The sequence below is a fragment of the Lycium barbarum genome, chromosome 1, assembly GCF_019175385.1.
Source record: "Lycium barbarum isolate Lr01 chromosome 1, ASM1917538v2, whole genome shotgun sequence".
NCBI classification, from domain to species: Eukaryota; Viridiplantae; Streptophyta; class Magnoliopsida; order Solanales; family Solanaceae; genus Lycium; species Lycium barbarum.
In genome coordinates, this window is record NC_083337.1 from 42,343,029 (window position 1) to 42,369,372 (window position 26,344).

At 40.9% G+C, this 26,344-nt stretch overlaps 1 pseudogene; it reads left to right on the top strand.

Annotated features, from left to right (window-relative positions):
- The first annotated feature begins 1,809 nt into the window (after positions 1 to 1,809).
- Positions 1,810 to 21,678, top strand: LOC132611562 (uncharacterized; annotated as a pseudogene).
- The last annotated feature ends 4,666 nt before the right edge of the window (positions 21,679 to 26,344 follow it).

Here is a 26,344-nt window from a genome sequence, read left to right on the forward strand (position 1 = left end):
AATATTACTTGTTAATGATTTATTTAAAATACGTAAAACAGATGGGTCACCACAATCTTTAATAAAATATTCGATAAAAGATTACATAACTAATACTAATACTACTTGTTAATGATTTATTTAAAATGCGTAAAATAGATGGATTACCACCCTCTTGATCCGGGGCCCTTCGACCGAGAGTTACTGTATCTTCAGCCCGAGCATAGATCGCAACATATATGGACATCCGACCTGCAGCCTGAGTCTCAGGTCCGTACCCGGTTAGGGGACTCACATGGGAGATCTTAGCTGCTCGCCCACCACATCCTCGTGTCCTGGATATACTACGTCGGGGCGGTATCTACCGGTGCGTCGAAGTTGGTCGGGTACAGCACGATAGGTCGCTATTGACGGCATTGATTGAGAGGTGGCGACCGGAGACGCACACATTTCATCTCCGCACCGGTAAGGCTACAATTACCCTTCAGGATGTGGAGGTCATTTATGGGCTACAGGTTGATGGACGCCCATTGTATATTGAGGAGCCTCCTGTGCTGCCGCCTTACCGGGGTGAGTTGATTAGGCTCACCGGTTTCGCGGCTCTGGATGGTCATATTTCCGGCCAGAGTCGGCTTTTGTTGTCGGCCCTTTACGCTCACTTGCGCCTCACAGACATGCAGCATCCGATTGGAGAGGACACGCCTCAGGCTGATGTTGATCGACGTGCGCGTCTATACCTACTTATCATATTCGGGGCCATCCTATTCCCGAACACTTCGGGTTCGCATATGAGCTTGAGGAATCTTCGGTATATCGACGATCTCGCCGAGATAGGATGTTATAGTTGGGGCGCTGCTGTGCTGGGCTATATGTATCGAGGATTATGCCGATGTTCTATGGGCACGAGGGTAGAGGTCCCTGCATTTTGCTCGCTTCTTCAGGTAATATATTTAAGTGTGTGTAATTATACACAAAATATATTTATTTAAAACGACGACTGATATTTTTTTTTTAATTGACTATATTAGATATGGGTGTGGACTAGGTTGAGACCTTTTCAGCCCATACCAGCTGACGCTCCCGCTGACTATCTTACTGTCCCGATGCCATACGCGCGGAGATGGTCGCGAGGCGTACGCCGACGTGTGGAGACGCACCACAGCCTTCTCCCGTTTAGGGATCAGCTAGACCGCATGACGGCGCAGACGGTATGTTCATATTTTGGATTCACACGCTAGACCACATAACTACTATTTTAGTCTTTTGTTGTTAACTAGTTCAATTCTTTTTACAGGCTTTTATATAGACGCCGTATGATCATATTTTGGATGAGCTGCCGGCGTTTTGTAGGGCTGGTCAGCACATGTGGATGTCGCGGTGTCCATTGATACATATGGATATCGTTGAGTATCACGCGCCCGACCGCGTGTTACGGCAGTTTGGGTATGTACAGAATATACCCGTGGCTACGGTTTGGGAGCATGACCACTATGTGAGGGACGAGCGTGCGGGCGTCGATGATGCATGGTGACTCCATATGCTGCAGCAGGTCCAGAGTTGGGATGTGAGGATGGCGAGCCTAGCGGTGGTCGGACATGACACTCCCATCCATGTGTACATGGAGTGGTACATGCGGATCACTCGTATCATTATTGGCAACCCCTCTAGGCGTCGTCCAGATGGCCTGGGATATGTAGCTCTCGCAGGAGCGTATGAGGCGCTGGTAAGTTTTATTAGTCTTAAACTTAAACCATCGTCTTATGTACTACTTTACAAATTTATTCAATTGTTAATATTGACAAACATTTGCAGGTACGGACCGTTCAGACGATGCGCTATGAGAGCACTGCCAGTACGGAGTCCCCCGAGACGGTGGAGTACGTAGCACGGATGATTGAGCTTGACGAGACTGGTATGAGACAGGCACATGACTTTGAGCGTCTCCATGAGCGTGTTCCCCGTGCCCCACCTGGGGCAGCAGGTAGCCGTGGTCGCCGAGGAGCTGGTGGCCGTCGCAGAGGAGCTAGGGCTGGCAGAGGTGATGACGCTCCGTCGACAGATAACCCATCGACTTCTCATTACCGGCCGTCGACTTCACAGACACCTCTGTATACGCCGGACCTTTTTTCAGGTTATGTGCCCTGGCCTTCACTTTCAGATCCACCAGTTCGTGATCCACAAGGTGAGCGGCTTGTTCGTGTTCTACAGGGTGGCCTACATTTGCAGTTCGATGACTCCATGTTCGAGGACTTCGTGTTTGATGTGGCACCATCTGCATCTCCTGATCCAGCGGCCGCTCAGGAGCCCTCTCACCAGGCATCTATGGAGGCCGTCGACACACAGGTTTGACTTTTACAATAAAGTGGAAATAATTTATTAATTATTTTTTATTTCAGTTCCGTTTTAGAATACATCAAATCCAAATTATTTATATATTATTTTAGGTTCATTGTTCTACGCCTGTGGGTCCACAAGAGCGACCCATCCAGGAGACTACCTCATATTCACCACCACACCTATCTCAGGAGCCTACTCAGGCGCCCGTTGACACACAGGTTCTATTAAATAAATAACGTTAATGTATTCAATATAAATAATAAATGGTACTAATTATTATATACTTTTCAGGTTCATCCTTCGGCGCCTGAGGTGGCGACTCCCGACGAGGTAGAGTTCGAGATACCAGACCTAACTCAGCCTGAGGTTCTGAGTGTGCCAGCGGGACCAGATCCCAAGAAAAAGCACGTTCTAGTCAAGGGAGCACGTGCCAGGCAAAGAGATGATGATCATGACTTGGAGCGCCCTGTTATTAAGAGGAAAAAAGGCGATGGAGACGATGACGAGGGCGGTGGGGATGATATGAGCCTTAGGCCCAGGGATAGTCTCCGGCATACTACATGTGGGACCCATCCTCGATAGTGTATATACATTAGTGTTGTAAAATTTATCGTAAATAACATATTTTTTTTTTGCATATTTAGTCTTTATTATTGTTTCATATCGTAAATTGAAAGTGCAGCAACTACCACATAAACCCTAAAATCTGTGCGTGAAATGACGTTATGCCCTTTCACGCACAAATTTTGTGCGTGAAAGTGGAAAATGTATTTTACCCTTTCACGCACAGATTTTGTGCGTGAAAGTGCACCATAAACCCTAAAATCTGTGCGTGAAAGTGGAAAAATATATTTAACCCTTTCACGCACAGATTTTGTGCGTGCCTAATTTAAGCATATTTTCCCCTTTCGCGCACAGATTTTGTGCGTGAAAGTGCACCACGTTACCCATAACATTTCAAGAATCTATGACACATAAAGGCTTGATTTGACAATACGTTGCTGCAATATTTGACCATTTTGTGTTGCGCACTATAAGTATTGATTTGATATTTGACCGTTTTGTATTGCGCACCATTTTAATGCGCACTATAAGTATTGATTTGACAACATTTCAGGAATCTATGACACATAAAGGCTTGATTTGACAATACGTTGCTGCAATATTTGACCGTTTTGTATTGCGCACCATTTTAATGCGCACTATAAGTATTGATTTGACAACACACCACGCGTGACGATTTCAGGAATCTATTTAACTTGAAGGCTTGACGAGTGAATAACTCATCAATTGCATAAGTGTAAGTCTTCCAAGTCATAAAAAAAAATCAAACTTCATTGAAAAAATGTCTCAAAATGCTTCACGTGTTAAGGTTTCACTATTTTGGGATGGAGATATCGTCGAGGACAATTACACCATTCGTTATAGTACCAAACCAAAAGCCCATGTTAAATTTCCAACAAATTTAGATTATGAAACACTAGTCATGTACATGCACGAAAGAATGAAAACTACACCCACTGAGTTTGGAATCTCAATAACTGGCAGATATCCACAAACAATATCAAACGGTGTAATGCGTTATGGCATGCACAATATCAACGATGATGAATCTTTGAGTGATTATTTGGGATCGCCGGAAGAATATCGTGATTTAGTATTCATTAATGTTCTTGAGATGTATGTTGAAAAGATACCTCGGGAAGAAATCCCTCAAGTCCAGCCTATTCATGGTAAAACATATGGGGACTTTAATTCCTATGGAGACATTTTGAGTGGTCAAGTGCCGCTGGAAAATCTAACCCAGCAATTTAATCAAGCTTACAATGAAAATTGGTAAATATGAGTTTTTTTATATTATTATTACGTGTAGTAGCATATGTTTGTTGTATGAATTGGTAATAACCAGTTTTCAAATCTTTATAGGAACTATTCTCAAAACTCACCAGTGGTACCAAATATGGATGTTGGTCAATCCTCTCAGTTTGGTGGAGTTGATCATTCTCCACACCATGACAGTGCTTATGAACAACAGTAAGTTCATCACCTTGATATTAATTTATCTATATATATGTATGAAGTTGGTATTTAAAATATGTTATTTTTCATGTAGGAGGATGAATGCACTTAATAATGAAGATTTTCCTAATTATTATGAGTCATCATCAAGTGATGATGATGAAATAGCTAATAATGCAGAGGTAACCGATGATGAAGACGATGACGATGTTCAAGTTGGTATGACCAACAATATTCCTCAAAGCCAAAACCAACAAGAACCAATACACCACCACATACCACCATCGATGGCTGAAAAACCAACTTCTGAAAGCCCAATTCAGTGGCATTCTAAAAATATCCCTTATCTTGATAGCTTGCAGGGTCGTGATGATGCATTTGTCTTCACAAGAGAAGATTATGATAGTCGCTTAAAAACCTGGATTGAACCTAAGGATCTCAACAAAGATCGATGCTACCTTGCAAAGGGAATGTTGTTCGCATCCAAAAAAGCTTTGCAACGGGCTGTCAAAATTTATTGTTTTAAGGACATGAGGGAGTTTAAGGTTCATCTATCAACCTCAAAGATATGGAGGCTAGTTTGTAAACGACGGTATCAAGGCTGTGAGTGGTTGCTTCGGGGAATTGTTAAGCCTGATGGTATGTGGGCTATCACAAAATTCCGCGAAAGACACACTTGTGATATGGAAGAAAATCGAGTAGATCATTATAATTTAGATACAAACATGACTGCTCAAGTGTTACTTAAAGACATTGCCGAAACGCCAAGGTAACTTATCCTACCTAGTACATTATATGTCTTATGTCAATTGAAAGATCATTACTAAATGTTGTTTGTTTAAACTTGTGCAGGTTCCCCATCAAAGATTGTATTCGAAACGTTCAAGCCATATATAGAAAAACTATAAGCAACAGAAAGGGATTTCTCGGGCGTAGACGCGCTTTTGAGATGGTCTTTGGAAATTGGCATACTTCTTTTCGATCGCTGCCAAGGTATATGGCAGCTCTACAACATTTTAATCATGGTACTGTTGTAGGGTGGCGACTTATAGAGGGTAAAATCTTCAACTTCGTATTTTGGACATTCATAGATGGTACGCATGTATATGGTGCCTACGACATCAAGCTCCTAATTGCAATAGGAATGGATGCCAATGGGTCAATATTTCCTCTTGCTTTCGCAATTGCCGCTAACGAGAGCAACGACACATGGAGGATCTTTTTGACCCATTTGAAAACTTATGTTATTAAGGATCGTACCGGCATATGCATGCTGTCTGATCGTCATAAAGGCATATTGCACAATATGGATAATTTACCGGGGTGGCAGCCTCCCTTTGTTTACCATCGCTATTGTTTAAGGCACTTGAAGGCAAATTTGGAATCAACTTTTCACAATGGCACTCTAAACAAATTGATGTGGGGGGCTGCGATGGAGCATCAACAACGAAAATGGGCTGCAAAAATGGATCTGATCAGGTTAGTGAGTGAACCCGCATACGTTTGGCTGATGAAGCTCGATGTTGAAAAATGGACGCTTCATGCTGATGGAGGAAAAAGATGGGGCATGCTCACAACAAACTGCTCAGAGTCTTTCAACGGCTTGCTGAAATCTGCTCGAGGACTACCTGTCACCACAATGGTGAGAATGACTTTCAAGCAGGTGGTGGAGCGATTTGTTGTTAGGACAAGGCAGGCCAGAGCGATATTAGCCGACGGCGGGACATGGATGCCAAAGCCCTTCAAAACTATGGAGCATTATAGGAAAAAATGTGAGCGTCACCAAATGACCGAGTTTGACCCAATTCAACATGTGTATGAAGTTAGGACGGGTTATTACAACGGTAAGGGTGGCAACGTGCATAACGTTTATGAGGCAACAAGAACGTGCACTTGTGGTAAGTGGCAAACGTATCACATGCCGTGTTCTCATGCTGTCAAGTGCTTCGAGAGAATGAGAAAAACGGTAACAAGTTATGTGGCGGGGGAATACAAGGTCCACAGTTACCTTAGAGCATATTCCGGTCAATTCCACCTGTTGACACCCAATTTTGTCCCGCCTCTCCTCCGAAATACCTATTTATACTTCTGGTATTTTGAGAAATTAAAAAATATGCATTTAAATTTTACTATAATTATTTGTCTTTTATTAACACCCACGTTTTTATTCTACTGCAGTTATTATTATCATCATTATTATTATTATTATTATTATTATTATTATTATTCTTAAATTATCATTTATTACTAATTATCATTAATTATTATTATTCTTGTTATTTCCATTATTACTATTATTATTATTATTATTATTGTTGTTGTTACTATTATTATTAATTACTAATCATTATTATCAGCGTTATTTTTGTTATTAATTATTAATCATCATTATCATAGTTATTTTTATTATTAATTATTATCATTGTTTTATCAATAATTGTTATTTATTATTATTATTATCATCATTATTATTTCTTATTATTATTATCATTATTATTACCACTATTACTGTTATTATTATTAATTTATTATCATTTTTTGTTATTATCAATAATTGTCATTTTTTTTATTATTAATTACTACCATACTTATTATTATTATTAATTATTATCACTATTCTTATTGTTATTTGTTATTAATTATCAATATTTGTTATGTACTATTATTATTATATCTATTATTATTTTTATCACCATTATTATCAGCATTATCATTATTGTTATCATTATTAGCAGTATTACTACCGCTATTTATTTGCTACTATTATTTAGTATTATTGAAACTTGCATTTCTCGACGTTTCTACCAACTTCCGCACACACATCACATTTATTTCGCACATTTAAATGATAGCGTTTGTCATTAAATATTATAGCACGGTCATTTGCGACATCATATAATTTTTACCCGGATCTTTTTTTTTAATTACATATTTCCGTATTAGGTGATATTCTGGCACCCTTAGTACATCGTCAATCAAAATGTGTCTCTTATTCAAATTTAGAAGCCAAACTATTTCTTGCACTCAGTCCGTATTTTGACTTACCGGACCACAAATCAAAGTCCGATTAATTCCTAATATTTTTTGGACTAGACCATATGTTTTATCTCAATTTTTTTAGATCAGTCCATGTTTAATTTAATAGTCCGTTCTTTTAATACCCAGTCTAAAATTTGACCCGGTCCACAAATGGACCGGGTCCAATTCATTTCTCAGCAAAATAAGGGAAACGTTCCCTTATCTTCATTTCCGCCCCCTTTTTCCTTTCTCCTTCATCTCCGCCTCCCTTCACCCCCCAAAAAAACCCTAGCCGCCTCTTCTCCTTTCCCGCTCCCTCGCCGCCGCTCCCACTTCCCCCCCTTTTCCTCCTTCTTCTCCGCTTCCTCCACTCATCCCTGTTCCCCACTTAACTTTGTCTCCCCCGCTCCTCCTCACTCTGTCTTCAGCGCAAAAACAAAACAAAAACAACCCTATAAAAAGAAGATCGGAGAAAGGAGAAAGAGGGAGTTGAATCGAGGAACGGAGAGAGGGAGAACGAAGGAGAAAAACACGAACAAAAAGAAAAGAAAAAAAAAAAAAACCTTTCTGACGAAGAGGTCAGAAAACCCCCAAAGAAAAATAGAATTTTTGTTTTGATTCACTAAATCCCCCCCCAAGAATTTAAAGTTGGAGTCGCCTTGAATCTTTTAAAAAATATTAGTTTTTAGTAAGTCAAGAACCCAAAAATCAATTTTTTCTATTTTTCATTCCCCTTGTTGCTGCCGCGAATCCGAGCGCCACAAGCTCAGATCTAATAGTTTTCGAGTGTGGATTGGAAACCCTGCACCCATTTCGCTGCACTCAAAGCAGGTGATCCTCCATTTCTTTTATTTAAATTTCTTTCGCACTTTTTGGTTGCCTTGTGTTATTTTGGTCTGTTATTCCGTGATTCAAGCATGTTAGTTTAGTCAAGTTGACTTAGTTTAATAGATAAGCTTTTTTTCTGTGTTTGTTTGCCTGTGTGGTTAAGCCTGTTTTCTATGATAACTTAGTTTAGCTTGTGAACAATTCTTCATTATTTAGTTGATTCCAGTTTTTTTTTTGGCAGTTTTCACGTGTTTATACGCTAAGTTTGATACGCTCCTGTGTTAGTTGATTCAGTTTGTATAGTCAAGCCATGTTTATGGTATGTCGCCTTTAGTTAGCTGGTGTGGTCTAATATAGTGCCATTTAAATTCTTATATTTTTGGGCTAATGATTGTGTCGAATCTAAATTCACACATGTTTGAATACTAGTCGATGTTAGTCCAGTTCCTCGGATGTATGAACATGTCATTTCCTCATTGCAAAGTAATGTAGTATTGAATAATGATGCGCTTTTTATGCTTTCCTCATCTTAGTCTATTAAGCTAAGTATGCTAATGCACTTGAATAATCATGTCTTATGTGCTATTTATAGCTTAAACAATCTTAAATGAACATGACTGCACTGTGGACTCAACTGGTGTGATTGAGCAAGTCTCCTGCAAGCTTATGTCATTTAAATTTATGAAGGGGGTTGATACTACGCATATATGTCATAGCATTGGACTTAGGCTTATGTGTTACTTGGTTTAATTTAGTTCAATTGCTATTGGGTTTAAGTATGGATTATATTAGCCCAGTAGTTAACCTGCTGGCAGTTATTGTAGTCATTGGTGTGTCTATAGCTTAGCTTTTCATACTGCTCAAATTATATAATTGGTCTAGTATCAACATGCTTTGTGATTTGACTAGATTATGCTAAAATCTGATTATGTGCCTATTAAGATGATTACAAGCATGTTTAAGTTTGTTCAGGCTTTGTCCAAATGTGTTTGTCTGTATGAATCATATGGATTTTAGGACACCTCATCTCGATCAGTGATGTTGTCTGTTTCAGTCATGAACCTGATGTCTAGATTTTTTCATTCCTTTGTTGTTCCTTGAGTAATGATAAACATACGACCATACTGTTTACATTCACTGACCCTGAAACAGATTCGATAGCGAAAGTATGATTAGTCAATTGGTTGTTTTTTTTGAAAGCTGATCTGACACATTTCCTGAGAGCATAACTTGTTTTCACATGGTTGCTGCCTCGCTTAGGTCTCTGTCAAGTTGGCAATGTCTGTTTTGTTGGTCTGTAGACCCTGCTTGTGTGATGTGTTGTCAAGTTTGTTTGATTTGAATTGAACATGTGAAGGGAAGTTATTGTCTAAAACTGCATGAAACTAGATTGTTTGGTTAAAGACTGCCTCTTCATTATGCTGATTTAATGAGACATGATCCTGGGTTTCTTTAAAGGGAAATAGCATGATTTTTCTAAATTTGTTTCTCCTCTTGTGTGATTAAAATTCTGGTGGTATATCAAGGGTATATACTCATATACACAGAGTATATTCAACTCTGTATATCTATCGTAACGTGTATATGATGGTATATCTAACATATATCGAAGGTATCATCCTAGATAGTTAGTCCTACTATTAAGTGTTGATGATTTTGGGAATTCCTTTCTCTATTCATTGGGGCCTAAGTTATTCAATGATATGAAACAGATCACACGGGCTTCAGTCGTTTCTTTATTATTAGCTTACTTGAGCTTGAACATTTTCTCTAAATGTCCTATTATTGTGTTATGTGCTAATCCAATCAGTACGCTTAGTTTCTTTATTTAGGTCGTAGTCTTTTTATTATATACTAATCCATTTCCTTTCATTCTTATGCACGACCATCGCATGTGAGTCCAAGGACTCGTCCTCCACATTCGATGTTGGGCCAAAAGCCCAACATAATACTCTCCGCGTCCAGCCCAACAGCAGTCTAGAAAAGCAGAGGCCCAATTCCACAGCAGCAACAACAACAATAAAAATGCTGGGCCGAAGCCCAGCAGCGGCCCAGATCCAAAAGGGCTGCTGGGCCGAAGCCCAACAGCAAATAGCAATTTCAAAATGGGCCGAGCCCATTTAATTTTATTTATGCCCCTTTTGTTTTATTTTATGCCTTTAACTTGTATGTATTATTTGACTAACACTTTCGTATTTTTTTTATTTTTTTTGCTTTTCCTTAGCTCAGTTGAACTATTGAGGATTAATAGAGATAGGTTAGTAAAGGGGTAGTTAGGTAAAAAAAAAAAAAAAAAAAAAACTAACGATCAATCCCATAAGTCGTGTGCTTTTCTTTTATGTCAAAACTATTTATAAGCATCTAATATTTATCTTATTTATAATAACTGATTTGCAAATAGCCTAATTTCATATTTTTCGAAATTAAAAGATTCACATATTATTATCTTGAGAATTTTGAAACATCACTAACATGCAAATAGGAATTAAAGATCTTTTTTTTTGAATTTCTAAAACGCAAAATCAATCAATATATCATCGCTTAGTTTGTTTCAAATATTTTGTCAAGGCATTATGCAAACCCGCGTCTTCTTTGCACATATATTTCATGTGAGTTTTTCTTTATTTTTTATTAGCAGCATTATTTAAAATCTTTGCAACATTTATAAGTTATTTTATATGGCACTTGCAATTTCTTTTACGCGAATTATTATATTTCCTACAAATTTCATTCTAAACAGCATTTTTTTCTTATGTTTAAACCTTAACAATATTTATAAATTTTATGATATTTGAAGTCTCCTTTTATACAAATTATTATCCTTTTAATAAGTTATATTAGTATTTTATGTTGAATCTTAGCAACATTTATAAACTTCTATTTTGAATAGTATTCTAAAATCCTCCTTACGCGAATTATTAGTCCCACATTTTAACAACATTATTATTTAAAATCTTATTTCTTTATAAACAAAAATGACATTTTAAAAATCCTCTTTTTTGCCTAAATTGTTATATTTTTACAAGTCTTATTTGCATAAGCTTTCTTTAAAAAATTTTAAATACTATATCCAACATTGATTAATTAACCTAAGTTTGACCGGATAACCGTGTTTAACGGATTCTAAAGGATGCCTAACCCCTTCCCTTTAGGATGATATAGAACCCTTACCTAGAATCACACTGGTTAAGCAGACCATTAACAGAGGTTTAGTTTTAACTTTACCTTAGTTAAATAATCAGGTGTCCTAATTCACCATAAAATCAATTAGGTGGCGACTCCTTAAAACAAGCAATATAGGAATCACCAATATGTTGTACTCCGTTAACTCCGGTTAAAATGGGGTATAACAGCTTGGCGACTTCTGCTGGGGATATTCTAGGTTCTAACCATAATAAATTTAGGTTAATAATTGAATTGTTGGATATTTTGTTGTTTTCTTTATGCTTGCTTTATTGTTGCCTTGTTTGTTTCTTTTATGTTCTTTCAAGTGTTTTGTTTTATTATGTAAAATCTTCTATGTAATAATGTGTTACTGCTTTCCCTAAATTGGCATTCCGCTCATATTTCTTCCACTCCTGGAAAATTCACACAAATTCACACACTTAAGCGGTTTCGCGGATCGCGGCCGTGCACTACTAAAATTACCCTTTAGCTGGATTGATCTTGTGGATTTAGTCGATCGGCGGTGCAGTCGACGGCCACAGACTTTCCACTCCCAAGTTGTCCGCTTGGGGGAACCTTGCGTCATAGGAAACCAACTCCTAATCAGCCTAAGATAGAGCTAAACCAAAGCCTTTTATAAGACATGCACGAGCCTAGGAGACTTAATACCCAAGGTGTATTAAGTCCATTAGTAAACCTTTTCCAAACGTCCGAGTGGGTCTACGACCCCGAGCGACAATCATCATGGTATATGCATTGATTTGAAGGATGAATGTGTGTTATGTGGACCCTGTGCTAGTTAGGTAGAACTAACCATTCGTGAACGCAGGTAGCCATGAGTCAACATAACGCCTATCCGAGATTCAGTATGGTTTTGAGCGTCCCTCCCCAACTAAAAGCATGGTGGATTGATTTAGGAGATTACGGACAGCGGGTTGTACGTGGAGCATTGGGACACTTACCGTCTTTGATGGATATCCAGCCCTGCAGAGACATCATCGAGGCTGCAACTGTGTTTTGGGATGAAAAGAGGGTCGTGTTTAGATTTGGCAACATTGAGATGACTCCGTTGTTAGAGGAAATAGGGGGCTATATAGAAAATGTGGCATTATTACGTAAACCAAGAAAATGGCAAAATTGTGGCATGATTATTCCGAGGCAACCTTTACCAAAAGAATTTGCTGACAGCTTCGGGTTCAGAGAGGGTAAAGGTGTGGAATGTTTGCGGAAGTCTATGATACCACTCGAGTATTTGTATCACAGATTCGGTTATCAAAGGAGTTTCGTCGATCATCAGGATGAATTCTTCTCATATGACTCTTGGAAGCAGAAACGGTGCTTCGCTTTCGCAGTATGTTTTTTAGGGACTATAGTATTTCCTAAAGGAACCACAAAAGACATTCACACCCATCTTGTTATTATAACTAAGGCTCTTTTTGGTGGCATCGACGGGAAACACTACACTTTGGTCCCTATGGTCGTGGCAGATATCTACCGAGCATTAGGGCGTTGTAAGCGCGGGTATAAGCATTTTGAAGGATGCAACTTGCTTCTGCAAATTTGGCTGATGGAACATCTTCAGAAAGTCAACGGGGGTCTAGCATTCCAGAAGCCGACGGGTGAGAATCACATTCTGGGTCATGTTCCAAGCGCTATCTTAACGAGTAGACCATTTGAAAAGCCAAAATGTGTAAAAGAGTGGGTAGAATTTCTTAGCCATTTGGACGACGATTCAATTCAATGGATGTTTAGTTGGTTTCCATCCGAGAGTTTGGTGTTTAGAACGAGGGTTATACCATTCTTAATTCTGATGGGACTTCAAAGCCTGCAACCTTACGCCCCGCTAAGAACTTTGAGGCAATCGGGAAGAAAGCAAAACATACCTTTAGTGGCAGATATGGACTATTACCGAGCTGATTACAAGGAAGGGAAAATCCCTTTTTTAAAGGAGGTTATCCGCATGTGGAAACTGAGGGAAACTATGAAAGCAGATTCAGTTGAGCCAAATAGATATCAAGCTGGATGCGAGGACAACTATATGGAATGGCTGGCCGCTGATTTGGAGGAATCAATCAAACCCGGCGTTAGTTTGAAAGATCGGATTAAAGATGGGGAAGCCGAAGCATGCATATTACTCCGACAATTGCGTAAGAAAAGTCTTGTTTCTGAAGCCGAGCATCATGCGCAACTTAAGGAAAAGGAAAGGGAAGCAGAGAATTGGAAGCAGCAAGCACTTAGTTACGAGCAAAGTATGCAAGAGTTGGATACACTTCTGGCTGAACAGGGCGATACTTGTATCAAAGAAGGCATCAAAACAGGGGGTGTTCTAGCTATGTCATACCTTGCCCAAAATCGCCGAAAGATCGATCAGTCAATTCGGGCAACCAAGAGGTTCAAGAGCGACGAAGGGCCATCTTCATTTTAGTTAACTTGTTCAATAGCGATTGTAATAATTTCTTTTGCATTGGGATTGTATTCGTTTTGGGTTTTCAATTAATAGCACACTGGAATGACACATGACTACATATGTTATCCTTCAAATCCACGCTAGGCCTACCTTTGGCAAAAAAGGTCCCTTGCATAATAGGACGCATTGATTTCCTTCCGATATGTTTTGTTTGCTATTCAATATATGTTTGTTTGCAATATGTTTTGTTTGCTATTTAAATGTATGTTTGCTACGCAATATGTGCTTATTTGCTATGCAACATGTGCTTATTTCAACATTATCTGCTAAATCTCCATATTATTTTAAACAACAATCATTCGGACCACACTAACACAGCTTTCTTCATTCTTAAAAGGTTTATTTTTTACTATCCCCCAGAGGTTGATTCGCGTTGACTGTGAACTGGCAGACCACCCATACTTCACGAGATCAAAAGCACGAACATCCGGCAATATGAATGATTCAGGGGCATCCGAACAGACTGGCTTGGGACTCGTCACTCTTCCAAGAGAGGAACCTGAGGCTTCAGGAGGGGGAAATGATGAACTCATTGCCCAATTGTTGCAGCAAATGGCCAATATGCAGACCGAAATTGAGCGACTGCGGAATCTCACCAATCTGTCCATCACTCTGAACGCCCCTCACCCTGAACAAAGAACAAACACAACAATTCCACCATCCTTTTCGCCTGTCGATTCACCCGCACCACAACCTTCTCCCTCAAACCCTCCGCTTTACACAGTCCATCCAAATACCTCCAACCCCCAACAAACTAACCAACAATCCGCCTCACAACAGTCAAATCCACAACAAACCATTCCACACCAGATCCACCCGCAACCAACCATCCCGCAACAAACTATCCAACAACAAACCATCCCGCAACAAGCCAACATACAACAAACTACTTCACAACCAAATGACCAGCAACAAGCCAACCTCCAGCAAATTAACTTCCAACAAACCAATTCACAACCTTTCGCTACTCCTTACATTCCTCAACCTGCAATTACCCAAATTAACCCACATACCCAAAACTACCAAGCAGTTCACCATACACCATTGGCGCATATTGCCAGCCATAACACACAGTATGCGGCAGAAGCTCATCCTTTCACTACCCAGGCACAGGCCTTGCAACATCCAGAAGTTGACCCCTATGAAGAGTTGGAAAGGGAAGCTAGGGCAAGAGCGGACGAAGATGTGGCAAAAGAGCTTCGCAGTCTGAGGGAAGCAGTCAGGAACATCCAAACCAACAGGGGATGTGAAGGACTTGAATATGAAGATCTGTGCATTCACCCGGACATTGAGTTACCTGCTGGATATAAGGTGCCGAAGTTTGACATGTTCGACGGGAAGGGAAACCCTCGGGCTCATTTGAGATCATATTGCGATAAGCTTGTCGGAGTGGGTAAAAATCAAGCTATCAGAATGAAACTATTTATAAGGAGCTTAACTGGAGAGGCACTCGATTGGTACACATACCAAGACCCGCAGAGGTGGCACAGTTGGGGAGATATGGCCCAGGAATTCATGGACAGATTCAGGTTCAACACTGAGACTATCCCGGACCGGTTTTATTTGATGAAGCTGGAGAGAAAATCAACAGAAACTTTCCGGGAATACGCTATGCGCTGGAGGGCAGAAGCAGCAAAAGTCCAGCCTCCAATGGCAGAGAGTGAAATGACGATGCTTTTCGTACAATCTCTAAAGGACCCCACATATTATGAGAGAATGTTAAGTGTCATTGGGCAGAAGTTTGCTGAAGTCATCAGGATGGGGGACTTCATAGAAGAAGGGATAAAAACAGGAAGAGTTACAAATCTTGCGGCCTTGCAAGCCACAAGTAAGGCCATTCAGGCGGACCCTGCTAAGAAGAAGAGAGACGGAGTATCCCCAGTCATGGCCGTCCAAGATCAAAAACCAACCCAAAAATCAACCCACCAACATTTCTCACCTCAGCCCTCGCACTACAGCCAGTACACTCAAACACCTCAGCCTTATTACCAACCCCCACCTACCCCTCTTCCCGTCTATCACACTCAGCCAGCATATTATTCACCTCGAACCCCTTCCTACCAAAACCCAACACAACACCGTCCAACCTATGCAACGCAACCCCAGTACCATTCACCAAACCGCCCACAAAACACCCCTAGACCACGCCCAAATGTTGAAAGAAGACCAACCAGAACTTACACACCATTAGCCGAGCCTTTAGCCCAACTGTACGAGAGGCTGAAAATGGCAGGGATACTCCAACCAATTCAAGGAAGAACTCCTGATCCTATCCCAGGATGGTATGACGAGACTAAACATTGTGCATATCATTCGGGAATTGCAGGGCATGATACTGGAAACTGTTTTGCTCTCAAGGATAGAGTTGAGGCATTAATCAAGGAAGGAGTCATACAGCTTAAGGAAGCTCCCCCGAACATAAACAACAATCCGTTACCGAATCACTGCAATGCAGATGCGCACATGATCACTATTGATGAAGATTACAATCTGGAGGGGACCATCGTCCCGGTTAAGAAAAGAGATAAGGTCGAATCGTCAGCTTGTGTTGCTCCCGTAATCACAGTTCAAATGAGGGCCCCGTTCGAAGTACTCACTCCAAGGCCCAAGATCACAGCTTTCGTTGCCCCAGCACCTTCTCACAGCACCAAAACGGTCCCCTGGGACTATCAATCCGGGGTAAAGGACAAAGAAAAAGGAAGAATAGTTGTAGAAACCGTTGCCACCGGGATAACTAGATCTGGACGATGCTATGCCCCCGAAGAGGTGGCACGAGGGGCGCCAAGCAAGGAGAATGGCTCGAAGAAAACTATTACAGACGCTGAAGTCGAAGAATTCTGGAGGAAAATGCCGACGAAGGAATACTCTGTTGTAGAACAGCTGAAGAAAACGCCAGCTCAAATTTCCTTATTCGCATTATTGATGAGTTCTGAAGCTCATAGGAGTGCTTTAGTGAAAATACTGAATGAAGCCTATGTTCCGGTCGAGACTTCCAGTGAAAAATTGTCGGCTATGGTAGGGGAGATCCTCGAGGCCCACCGGGTCTCTTTTCATAATGACGAGCTGCCACCTGAAGGTTTGGGGCATAACAAGGCATTAAACATTACTATCAGATGCAGGGATAAGTTCATCTCCAAAGTATTGGTCGACGGGGGTTCAGCTGTGAATATATGTCCTGTCGTTACTCTACGAGCTTTAGGGATCGATGTTGGGAAACTCCACGGCAGTCAGGTCAGTGTCACAGGTTTTGACGGAGCCCGAAGAGAGGTTGTCGGAGAGATCGATTTATTTCTAGAGATTGGGCCTGTGGAGTTCATGGTGAAATTCCAAGTAATGGACATATCTACTAGTTACAACTTGCTGATTGGGAGACCATGGATCCACATGGCTGGTGCGGTCCCTTCCACTTTGCATCAGAGTTTGAAGTTCGTGTGGAATCATCAGGAAGTGGTAATCCATGGAGAAGGCAACAATTCCCTCTACCCGGAAGTTTCGATTCCTCCTATTGAGAGTGTGGAAAGACTAGACGGATCTGTTTTCCACATCAAAGAGATTGTGTGTGCTGTTCAAGCAGGGAAAATAAAATTGCCACAAGCGCTTATGATGGTGGCATGGGAAATGCTGAAGAACGGTTTCCGACCCGGTCAAGGCCTCGGTTTGAATTCGAATGGGATTGTGGAACCAATCCAACTGCCCGGACACAACCATACTTTCGGTCTCGGATATGAGCCCACCCCTGAGGAGATTGCTTTAGCCAGTCTCAAAAGAAGAAGTGCTAGTCCCTTGCCGAAGCCTGTTCCGCTCCTGAATCAATCATTTCTCAGGGATTCCGCTGCCCAGGCGTCAGAAGAAAGGCTGGAAGACGACCTCCTAAGAAAATTTTAAGAACTTATTCATCATCGAAGGAGAAGCAGAGTGCAACATGGTTTCAAGTGGATGTTCCGAAGACCCGACTATCCGGGTTGCAGAGCCAGGATGTCGTCTGAACAATTGGACTTGTACCCCGCCCCCGTTTCTTCGGGAGTCTTGGTAGACAAAACTGTATTCAGTATTTTATGAAACAGACACGATTCAAAATTGAGGCTTGAATCGTGCCTATGCTTTTGTTGTTTTGCCTCCCAACTATTGAAGTTTAAATGCAATTTTCCAGCCATGCTTTTATCTATGTTTTCCATCTTTATTTAATCAATTTTTCTTTTATTTTCAGCAGTCAAATTAATAGATCTGCTGATACCTCGAATATGACACATAGTGAAACGAGCGAGCCCGTAGGAAATGCCGAACAAGATGATGAAGAATGCGAAGAAGATATGCGACCTGAAGGATTAACTAAAGATTATGAATATTTTGAAAATAAGCCAAAACCAAATTTGGATGAAACAGAAATCATAAATTTGGGTAATTCAAAAATCATGATGGAAGTAAGAATCAGCGTCCACTTAACTCCGTCACAGAGGGAGAAATTGATCAAACTTTTGAAAGAGTACATAGATGTGTTCGCCTGGTCTTATGATGATATGCCCGGATTAAGCACTGACATTGTTTCGCACAAGTTGTCTCTTGATCCATCCTGTCCTCCGATAAAGCAAAAGAAAAGAAACATTAAATCAGACTTGAGTTTGAAAATCAAGGAGGAGATCTCTAAACAGTTCGATGCAAAGGTCATACGAACTACGATGTACCCCACTTGGCTAGCCAATATCGTTCCCGTGCCTAAGAAGGATGGCAAAGTTAGAGTGTGCGTGGATTACCGAGATCTCAACAAAGCCAGTCCAAAAGACGACTTTCCCCTCCCGAATATTCATATGCTTATTGATAATTGTGCAAAGCATGAGTTGCAGTCTTTCGTTGATTGCTACGCAGGATATCATCAAATCCTAATGAATGAGGAAGATGCAGAAAAAACAGCATTCATCACACCTTGGGGGGTGTACTACTATCGGGTGATGCCTTTCGGGCTCAAAAACGCAGGAGCTACCTACATGAGAGCCATGACCACCATTTTCCATGATATGATCCATAAAGAGATTGAAGTCTATGTGGATGATATCATCATCAAATCACGAAAGAGGCTCAGACCATCTAACGGATTTAAGAAAGTTCTTCGACAGGTTGAGGCGATATAATCTGAAGTTGAACCCCGCAAAATGTGCATTTGGAGTACCTGCAGGGAAATTGTTGGGTTTTATTGTGAGCAGAAGAGGCATAGAGTTAGATCCCTCGAAGATAAAAACCATTCAGGAATTGCCCGCTCCAAAGAGTCGGAAAGATGTGATGAGTTTCCTCGGGCGCCTCAACTACATCAGCCGATTTATAGCACAATCAACGGTGATATGTGAACCAATAATCAAGTTATTGAGGAAGGATGCTCCTACCACATGGACTGAAGATTGCCAAAGGGCCTTTGACAAAATCAAAGAGTATTTGTCTAGCCCGCCTGTTTTGGTGCCTCCAGAAGCTGGAAGACCTTTGTTATTGTATTTGTCCGTATCAGAAAATGCTTTTGGGTGTGTATTAGGACAGCATGATGAGACAAGAAAGAAGGAGCGAGCGATATATTACTTGAGTAAAAAGTTCACACCTTACGAGGCACGGTATACGTTATTGGAACGCACTTGTTGTGCTTTGACATGGGTTGCACAGAAGTTGAGACATTATTTGTCTGCATATACTACTTACCTCATTTCGAGGATGGACCCACTCAAGTACATCTTCCAGAAGCCTATGCCTACGGGGAAGCTAGCTAAGTGGCAAATGTTGTTGAGCGAGTTTGACATTGTGTATGTTACTCAAAAGGCTGTCAAAGGGCAGGCGATAGCTGATCATCTTGCAGAGAATCCTGTGGACAAGGAATACATACCCCTTAAAACTTATTTCCCGGATGAAGAAGTGTTGTTCATCGGGGAAGGCATCGCAGAAGAGTACCCGGGGTGGAGGCTGTTCTTCGACGGGGCGGCAAATTCTAAAGGGGTCGGCATTGGAGCAGTTTTGATTTCAGAGTCAGGCCAGCACTATCCCATTTCAGCCAAAATCAAGTTCCCGTGTACCAACAATATGGCAGAATATGAGGCTTGTATTCTCGGCCTCAGAATGGCAGCTGACATGCATATACAAGAGCTTCTGGTTATAGGCGATTCAGACTTGCTGGTTCATCAAGTGCGAGGCGAATGGACAACTAAGAACGGGAAGATACTTCCGTACTTGCACTGCGTAAAGGATTTGTGTAAGAGATTCATTAAGGTCGAATTCAAACACGTTCCAAGGACACAGAACGAGTTCGCTGATGCTTTGGCCACGTTGTCTTCTATGATTCAGCATCCAGACAAGAACCGCATAGATCCTATCAAGATAAACGTGCACGATCAACATGCACATTGCTTCTATGTGGACGAAGAGCCTGATGGGGAACCTTGGTACTACGACATTAACAAATATCTTAAGACCGGAGACTATCCGGAAGGGGTAACTAGGGTTCAGAAGAAAACGCTTCGGAGATTAGCAAACCATTTCTTCCTAAGCGGAGAAATCCTGTATAGGAGGACTCCGGAGTTAGGATTATTAAGATGTGTTGACGCCAAAGAAGCGGCTCGTTTGATTGAAGAAGTGCATGGCGGCACATGTGGGCCTCATATGAATGGCTTTACGCTGGCCAAGAAGATCCTTCGCGCAGGCTATTTCTGGATGACTATGGAGTCCGATTGTATCCGTTTTGTGCAGAAGTGTCACCGATGTCAGATTCATGGTGATTTGATTCGAGTTCCGCCAAATGAATTAAATGTGACAAGTTCTCCGTGGCCTTTCGCAAGTTGGGGTATGGATGTCATCGGTCCTATCGAGCCAGCAGCATCGAATGGGCACAGGTTCATTTTGGTAGCCATTGATTATTTCACAAAGTGGGTGGAAGCATCTTCACATAAGTCGGTAACAAAGAAGGTGGTAGCGGATTTCGTTCGGAGCAACATTATTTGCCGATTCGGAGTCCCGGAGTCAATCATAACGGATAACGGCGCTAACCTTAACAGTGGTCTAATGCAGGAGATTTGCGATACCTTCAAGATTACTCATCGCAATTCCACTCCTTATCGCCCTCAGATGAATGGGGCAGTTGAAGCAGCCAATAAAAACATCAAGAGAATACTGAGGAAGATGATCGATAATTACAAGCATTGGCACGAGAAACTGCCGTTAGCTCTTCTCGGGTATCGCACTACCGTGAGAACTTCAACAGGGGCAACACCCTATCTTTTGGTCTACGGGACAGAAGCGGTGTTACCTGCTGAGGTAGAAATACCCTCTTTGAGAATCATCCAAGAAGCTGAGTTAAGTGACGCTAAGTGGACGCAGAATCGATACGAACAATTGATGCTCATTGATGGAAAGAGATTGAATGCCGTTTGTCATGGACAACTTTATCAGAATAGAATGGCCAGAGCTTTCAACAAGAAAGTAAGACCGAGGCAATTCAAAACGGGGCAATTGGTACTGAAACGCATATTCCCATGTCAAGATGAAGCTAAAGGAAAATTTGCACCTAACTGGCAGGGACCTTATATGGTTCATCGAGTATTGACTGGAGGAGCGTTAATCCTAGCAGAAATGGATGGCGAAATTTGGCCGAAAGCTATCAACGCAGATGCCGTCAAGAGATATTATATTTAGAAGCCTTCTTTATTTGTATGTAATATCCCGCAACACTTATTCATGTAATGACACTACTCCCCGTGGCGGGATGCATGACAAACCTATATCAGTTTAGGTCTTTTGGGTATAATTCCAATCAATATCCTTTGGCTTGTAATATGAACTACGCCTGACCTGATTCCCATGGGGGATACGTAGGCGGCCCGCATAGGCCTCGGTCACATCACTTCAAAATTCCAATTTTATTTCCGCTTGTAATATGAACTACGCCTGACCTGATTCCCATGGGGGATACGTAGGCGGCCCGCATAGGCCTCGGTCACATCACTTCAAAATTCCAATTTTATTTCCGCTTGCAATTTGAACTACGCTCGACCTGATTCCCCTAGTGGGATACGTAGGCAGCCTATGTAGGCTCGGTCTCGCCATTTTGAAAAGATCAACATCCCTTGCACCAGAAACTGGGACAATTTTTTTTAAAAGGGATCACCGTAAGACAACATCGACAGACTCGGGAGAATATTGTTCGACAGAGTCTTCGGGCAGAAGAAAACTTCGGAAAAGGGGCATTCGCTTTGTTTCACAATGTGTCACAGTTCCGAGTTCAGCAAAATTATTTATCACCATACATATAGTTTACTATGTCTATTTTTTTTTTTTTTTTTTTTTTTTTTTTTTTTTTTTTTTTTTTTTCTCGAAATAATGTGATTCTAATCAGACTGTTTACTAGTCGGCCGAGACTTAAAATGAGCGGAGGTTACAAGTCCATACGAAGCTGGAGGCACGAAGCGCAAGAGCCAGATCCCCAAGTCAACGCGAATCAACCCCCTCCCCAAACTTACAAATTTTCTTTGGATGCAGGTTGCCAAGTTGCAGGAGCGAAATAGGCACGACCTTGAAATGATGGCGCGTCAAACGGTTTGAGCATTCTTCTATCAATTATGTCTTCAAATATAAATAACTTTCGGCGATCACCATAAGCTAATCTTGCAAATTATTTTTTTTTCAAATATATATCAACGCACAAATATTTTGAATTGCTTTCGAATACATTGCTTTTATTTTTTGCCACTGCGTGTGCTTACAGCCGCATTGCACTGCACCTGCATTAATCATCGTTTTTCATATGATGCATGAGCTGCGCACCGCTCTTCGCATCGCTTTCGTATTGTCTGGGCCATGCACCGCCCTTTTAAATTTCTGCATAAGGCCATGCACCGCCTTTCATATGATGCATGGGCTGCGCACCGCCCTTTGCATCGCTTTCATATTGCCTGGGCCATGCACCGCCCTTTTAAATTTCTGCATAAGGCCATGCACCGCCTTTCACATGATGCGTGAGCTGCGCACCGCTCTTCGCATCGCTTTCATATTGTCTGGGCCATGCACCGCCCTTTTAAATTTCTGCATAAGGCCATGCACCGCCTTTCATATGATGCATGAGCTGCGCACCGCTCTTCGCATCGCTTTCATATTGTCTGGGCCATGCACCGCCCTTTTAAATTTCTGCATAAGGCCATGCACCGCCTTTCATATGATGCATGAGCTGCGCACCGCTCTTCGCATCGCCTTCGTATTGTCTGGGCCATGCACCGCCCTTTTAAATTTCTGCATAAGGCCATGCACCGCCTTCCATATGATGCATGGGCTGCGCACCGCCCTTTGCATCGCTTTCATATATTACATGGGCCATGCACCGCCCTTTGTAAATTTCTGCATAAGGCCATGCACCGCCTTTCATATGATGCATGAGCTGCGCACCGCTCTTCGCATCGCTTTCGTATTGTCTGGGCCATGCACCACCCTTTTAAATTTCTGCATAAGGCCATGCACCGCCTTTCATATGATGCATGGGCTGCGCACCGCCCTTTGCATCGCTTTCATATTGCCTGGGCCATGCACCGCCCTTTTAAATTTCCGCATGGGCTGTGCTCCGCCCTTTGCATCGCTTTCATATATTACATGGGCCATGCACCGCCCTTTGTAAATTTCTGCATAAGGCTGAGCACCACCTTTCATACATTACATGGGCCATGCACCGCCCTTTTAAATTTCTGCATGGGTTGCGCACCGCCCTTAGCATCGCTTTCATATTTACTGGGCCATGCACCGCCCTTTTAAATTTCTACATAAGGCCATGCACCGCCTTTCATACATTACATGGGCCATGCACCGCCCTTTTAAATTTCCGCATGGGCTGTGCTCCGCCCTTTGCATCGCTTTCATATATTACATGGGCCATGCACCGCCCTTTGTAAATTTCTGCATAAGGCTGAGCACCACCTTTCATACATTACATGGGCCATGCACCGCCCTTTTAAATTTCTGCATGGGTTGCGCACCGCCCTTAGCACCGCCATTTTTAAATTTCTGCATAAGACATCGCACCGCACCTGCCCTGTCTTGTTATTATTTTATTAATGCCCTGCATATGCCCGCAACCGCATTGCACCGCACTTGCGTCGCTATATTTCAATATTTATTCTTACTGACTATTTTCATCTAGTTTTTAGTTTCGCAGGAGCTTTAGCGCAACGTGGAACTATTTCTTCGGCAGCGAACTGGGGCAATACGTCGGGAAGGACAAGCAGACTTCTCGACAAGGGTCAAAGATCTACCTCGAACACTCGGCTCCAAATTCAAATTTCCCGTTCACATTCCAGCACAATCAATTTTTAGGGTTCTATCACAATACCCAGTGTCATCATAATTCGACACTGGGACAATATTTTTTGCGAAGATTCGCGTCAAATCATGAGTTGCCAGTCATAGGTGTCGTAGTCTTCCCAGAACTACACACGGCCTGATTCTCGTGCAACCCGAGATATGTAGGCGATTCAGAGACCAGAGTTCGGCCGTAATTTTCTTTACCCTTAGTCCTCCACAATCCTTCAGCCGGGACAAAATAGGCTACTAAGTCAACGTCTTTGCCCGAAAATTCTTTCATCATTACCAGGCAAAGAGGGACAAGTTGTTGACACCCAATTTTGTCCCGCCTCTCCTCCGAAATACCTATTTATACTTCTGGTATTTTGAGAAATTAAAAAATATGCATTTAAATTTTACTATAATTATTTGTCTTTTATTAACACCCACGTTTTTATTCTACTGCAGTTATTATTATCATTATTATTATTATTATTATTATTATTATTATTATTCTTAAATTATCATTTATTACTAATTATCATTAATTATTATTATTCTTGTTATTTCCATTATTACTATTATTATTATTATTATTATTATTGTTGTTACTATTATTATTAATTACTAACCATTATTATCAGCGTTATTTTTATTATTAATTATTAATCATCATTATCATAGTTATTTTTATTATTAATTATTATCATTGTTTTATCAATAATTGTTATTTATTATTATTATTATCATCATTATTATTTCTTATTATTATTATCATTATTATTACCACTATTACTGTTATTATTATTAATTTATTATCATTTTTTGTTATTATCAATAATTGTCATTTTTTTTATTATTAATTACTACCATACTTATTATTATTATTAATTATTATCACTATTCTTATTGTTATTTGTTATTAATTATCAATATTTGTTATGTACTATTATTATTATATCTATTATTATTTTTATCACCATTATTATCAGCATTATCATTATTGTTATCATTATTAGCAGTATTACTACCGCTATTTATTTGCTACTATTATTTAGTATTATTGAAACTTGCATTTCTCGACGTTTCTACCAACTTCCGCACACACATCACATTTATTTCGCACATTTAAATGATAGCGTTTGTCATTAAATATTATAGCACGGTCATTTGCGACATCATATAATTTTTACCCGGATCTTTTTTTTTAATTACATATTTCCGTATTAGGTGATATTCTGGCACCCTTAGTACATCGTCAATCAAAATGTGTCTCTTATTCAAATTTAGAAGCCAAACTATTTCTTGCACTCAGTCCGTATTTTGACTTACCGGACCACAAATCAAAGTCCGATTAATTCCTAATATTTTTTGGACTAGACCATATGTTTTATCTCAATTTTTTTAGATCAGTCCATGTTTAATTTAATAGTCCGTTCTTTTAATACCCAGTCTAAAATTTGACCCGGTCCACAAATGGACCGGGTCCAATTCATTTCTCAGCAAAATAAGGGAAACGTTCCCTTATCTTCATTTCCGCCCCCTTTTTCCTTTCTCCTTCATCTCCGCCTCCCTTCACCCCCCAAAAAAACCCTAGCCGCCTCTTCTCCTTTCCCGCTCCCTCGCCGCCGCTCCCACTTCCCCCCCTTTTCCTCCTTCTTCTCCGCTTCCTCCACTCATCCCTGTTCCCCACTTAACTTTGTCTCCCCCGCTCCTCCTCACTCTGTCTTCAGCGCAAAAACAAAACAAAAACAACCCTATAAAAAGAAGATCGGAGAAAGGAGAAAGGGAGAGTTGAATCGAGGAACGGAGAGAGGGAGAACGAAGGAGAAAAACACGAACAAAAAGAAAAGAAAAAAAAAAAAACCTTTCTGACGAAGAGGTCAGAAAACCCCCAAAGAAAATAGAATTTTTGTTTTGATTCACTAAATCCCCCCCCAAGAATTTAAAGTTGGAGTCGCCTTGAATCTTTTAAAAAATATTAGTTTTTAGTAAGTCAAGAACCCAAAAATCAATTTTTTCTATTTTTCATTCCCCTTGTTGCTGCCGCGAATCCGAGCGCCACAAGCTCAGATCTAATAGTTTTCGAGTGTGGATTGGAAACCCTGCACCCATTTCGCTGCACTCAAAGCAGGTGATCCTCCATTTCTTTTATTTAAATTTCTTTCGCACTTTTTGGTTGCCTTGTGTTATTTTGGTCTGTTATTCCGTGATTCAAGCATGTTAGTTTAGTCAAGTTGACTT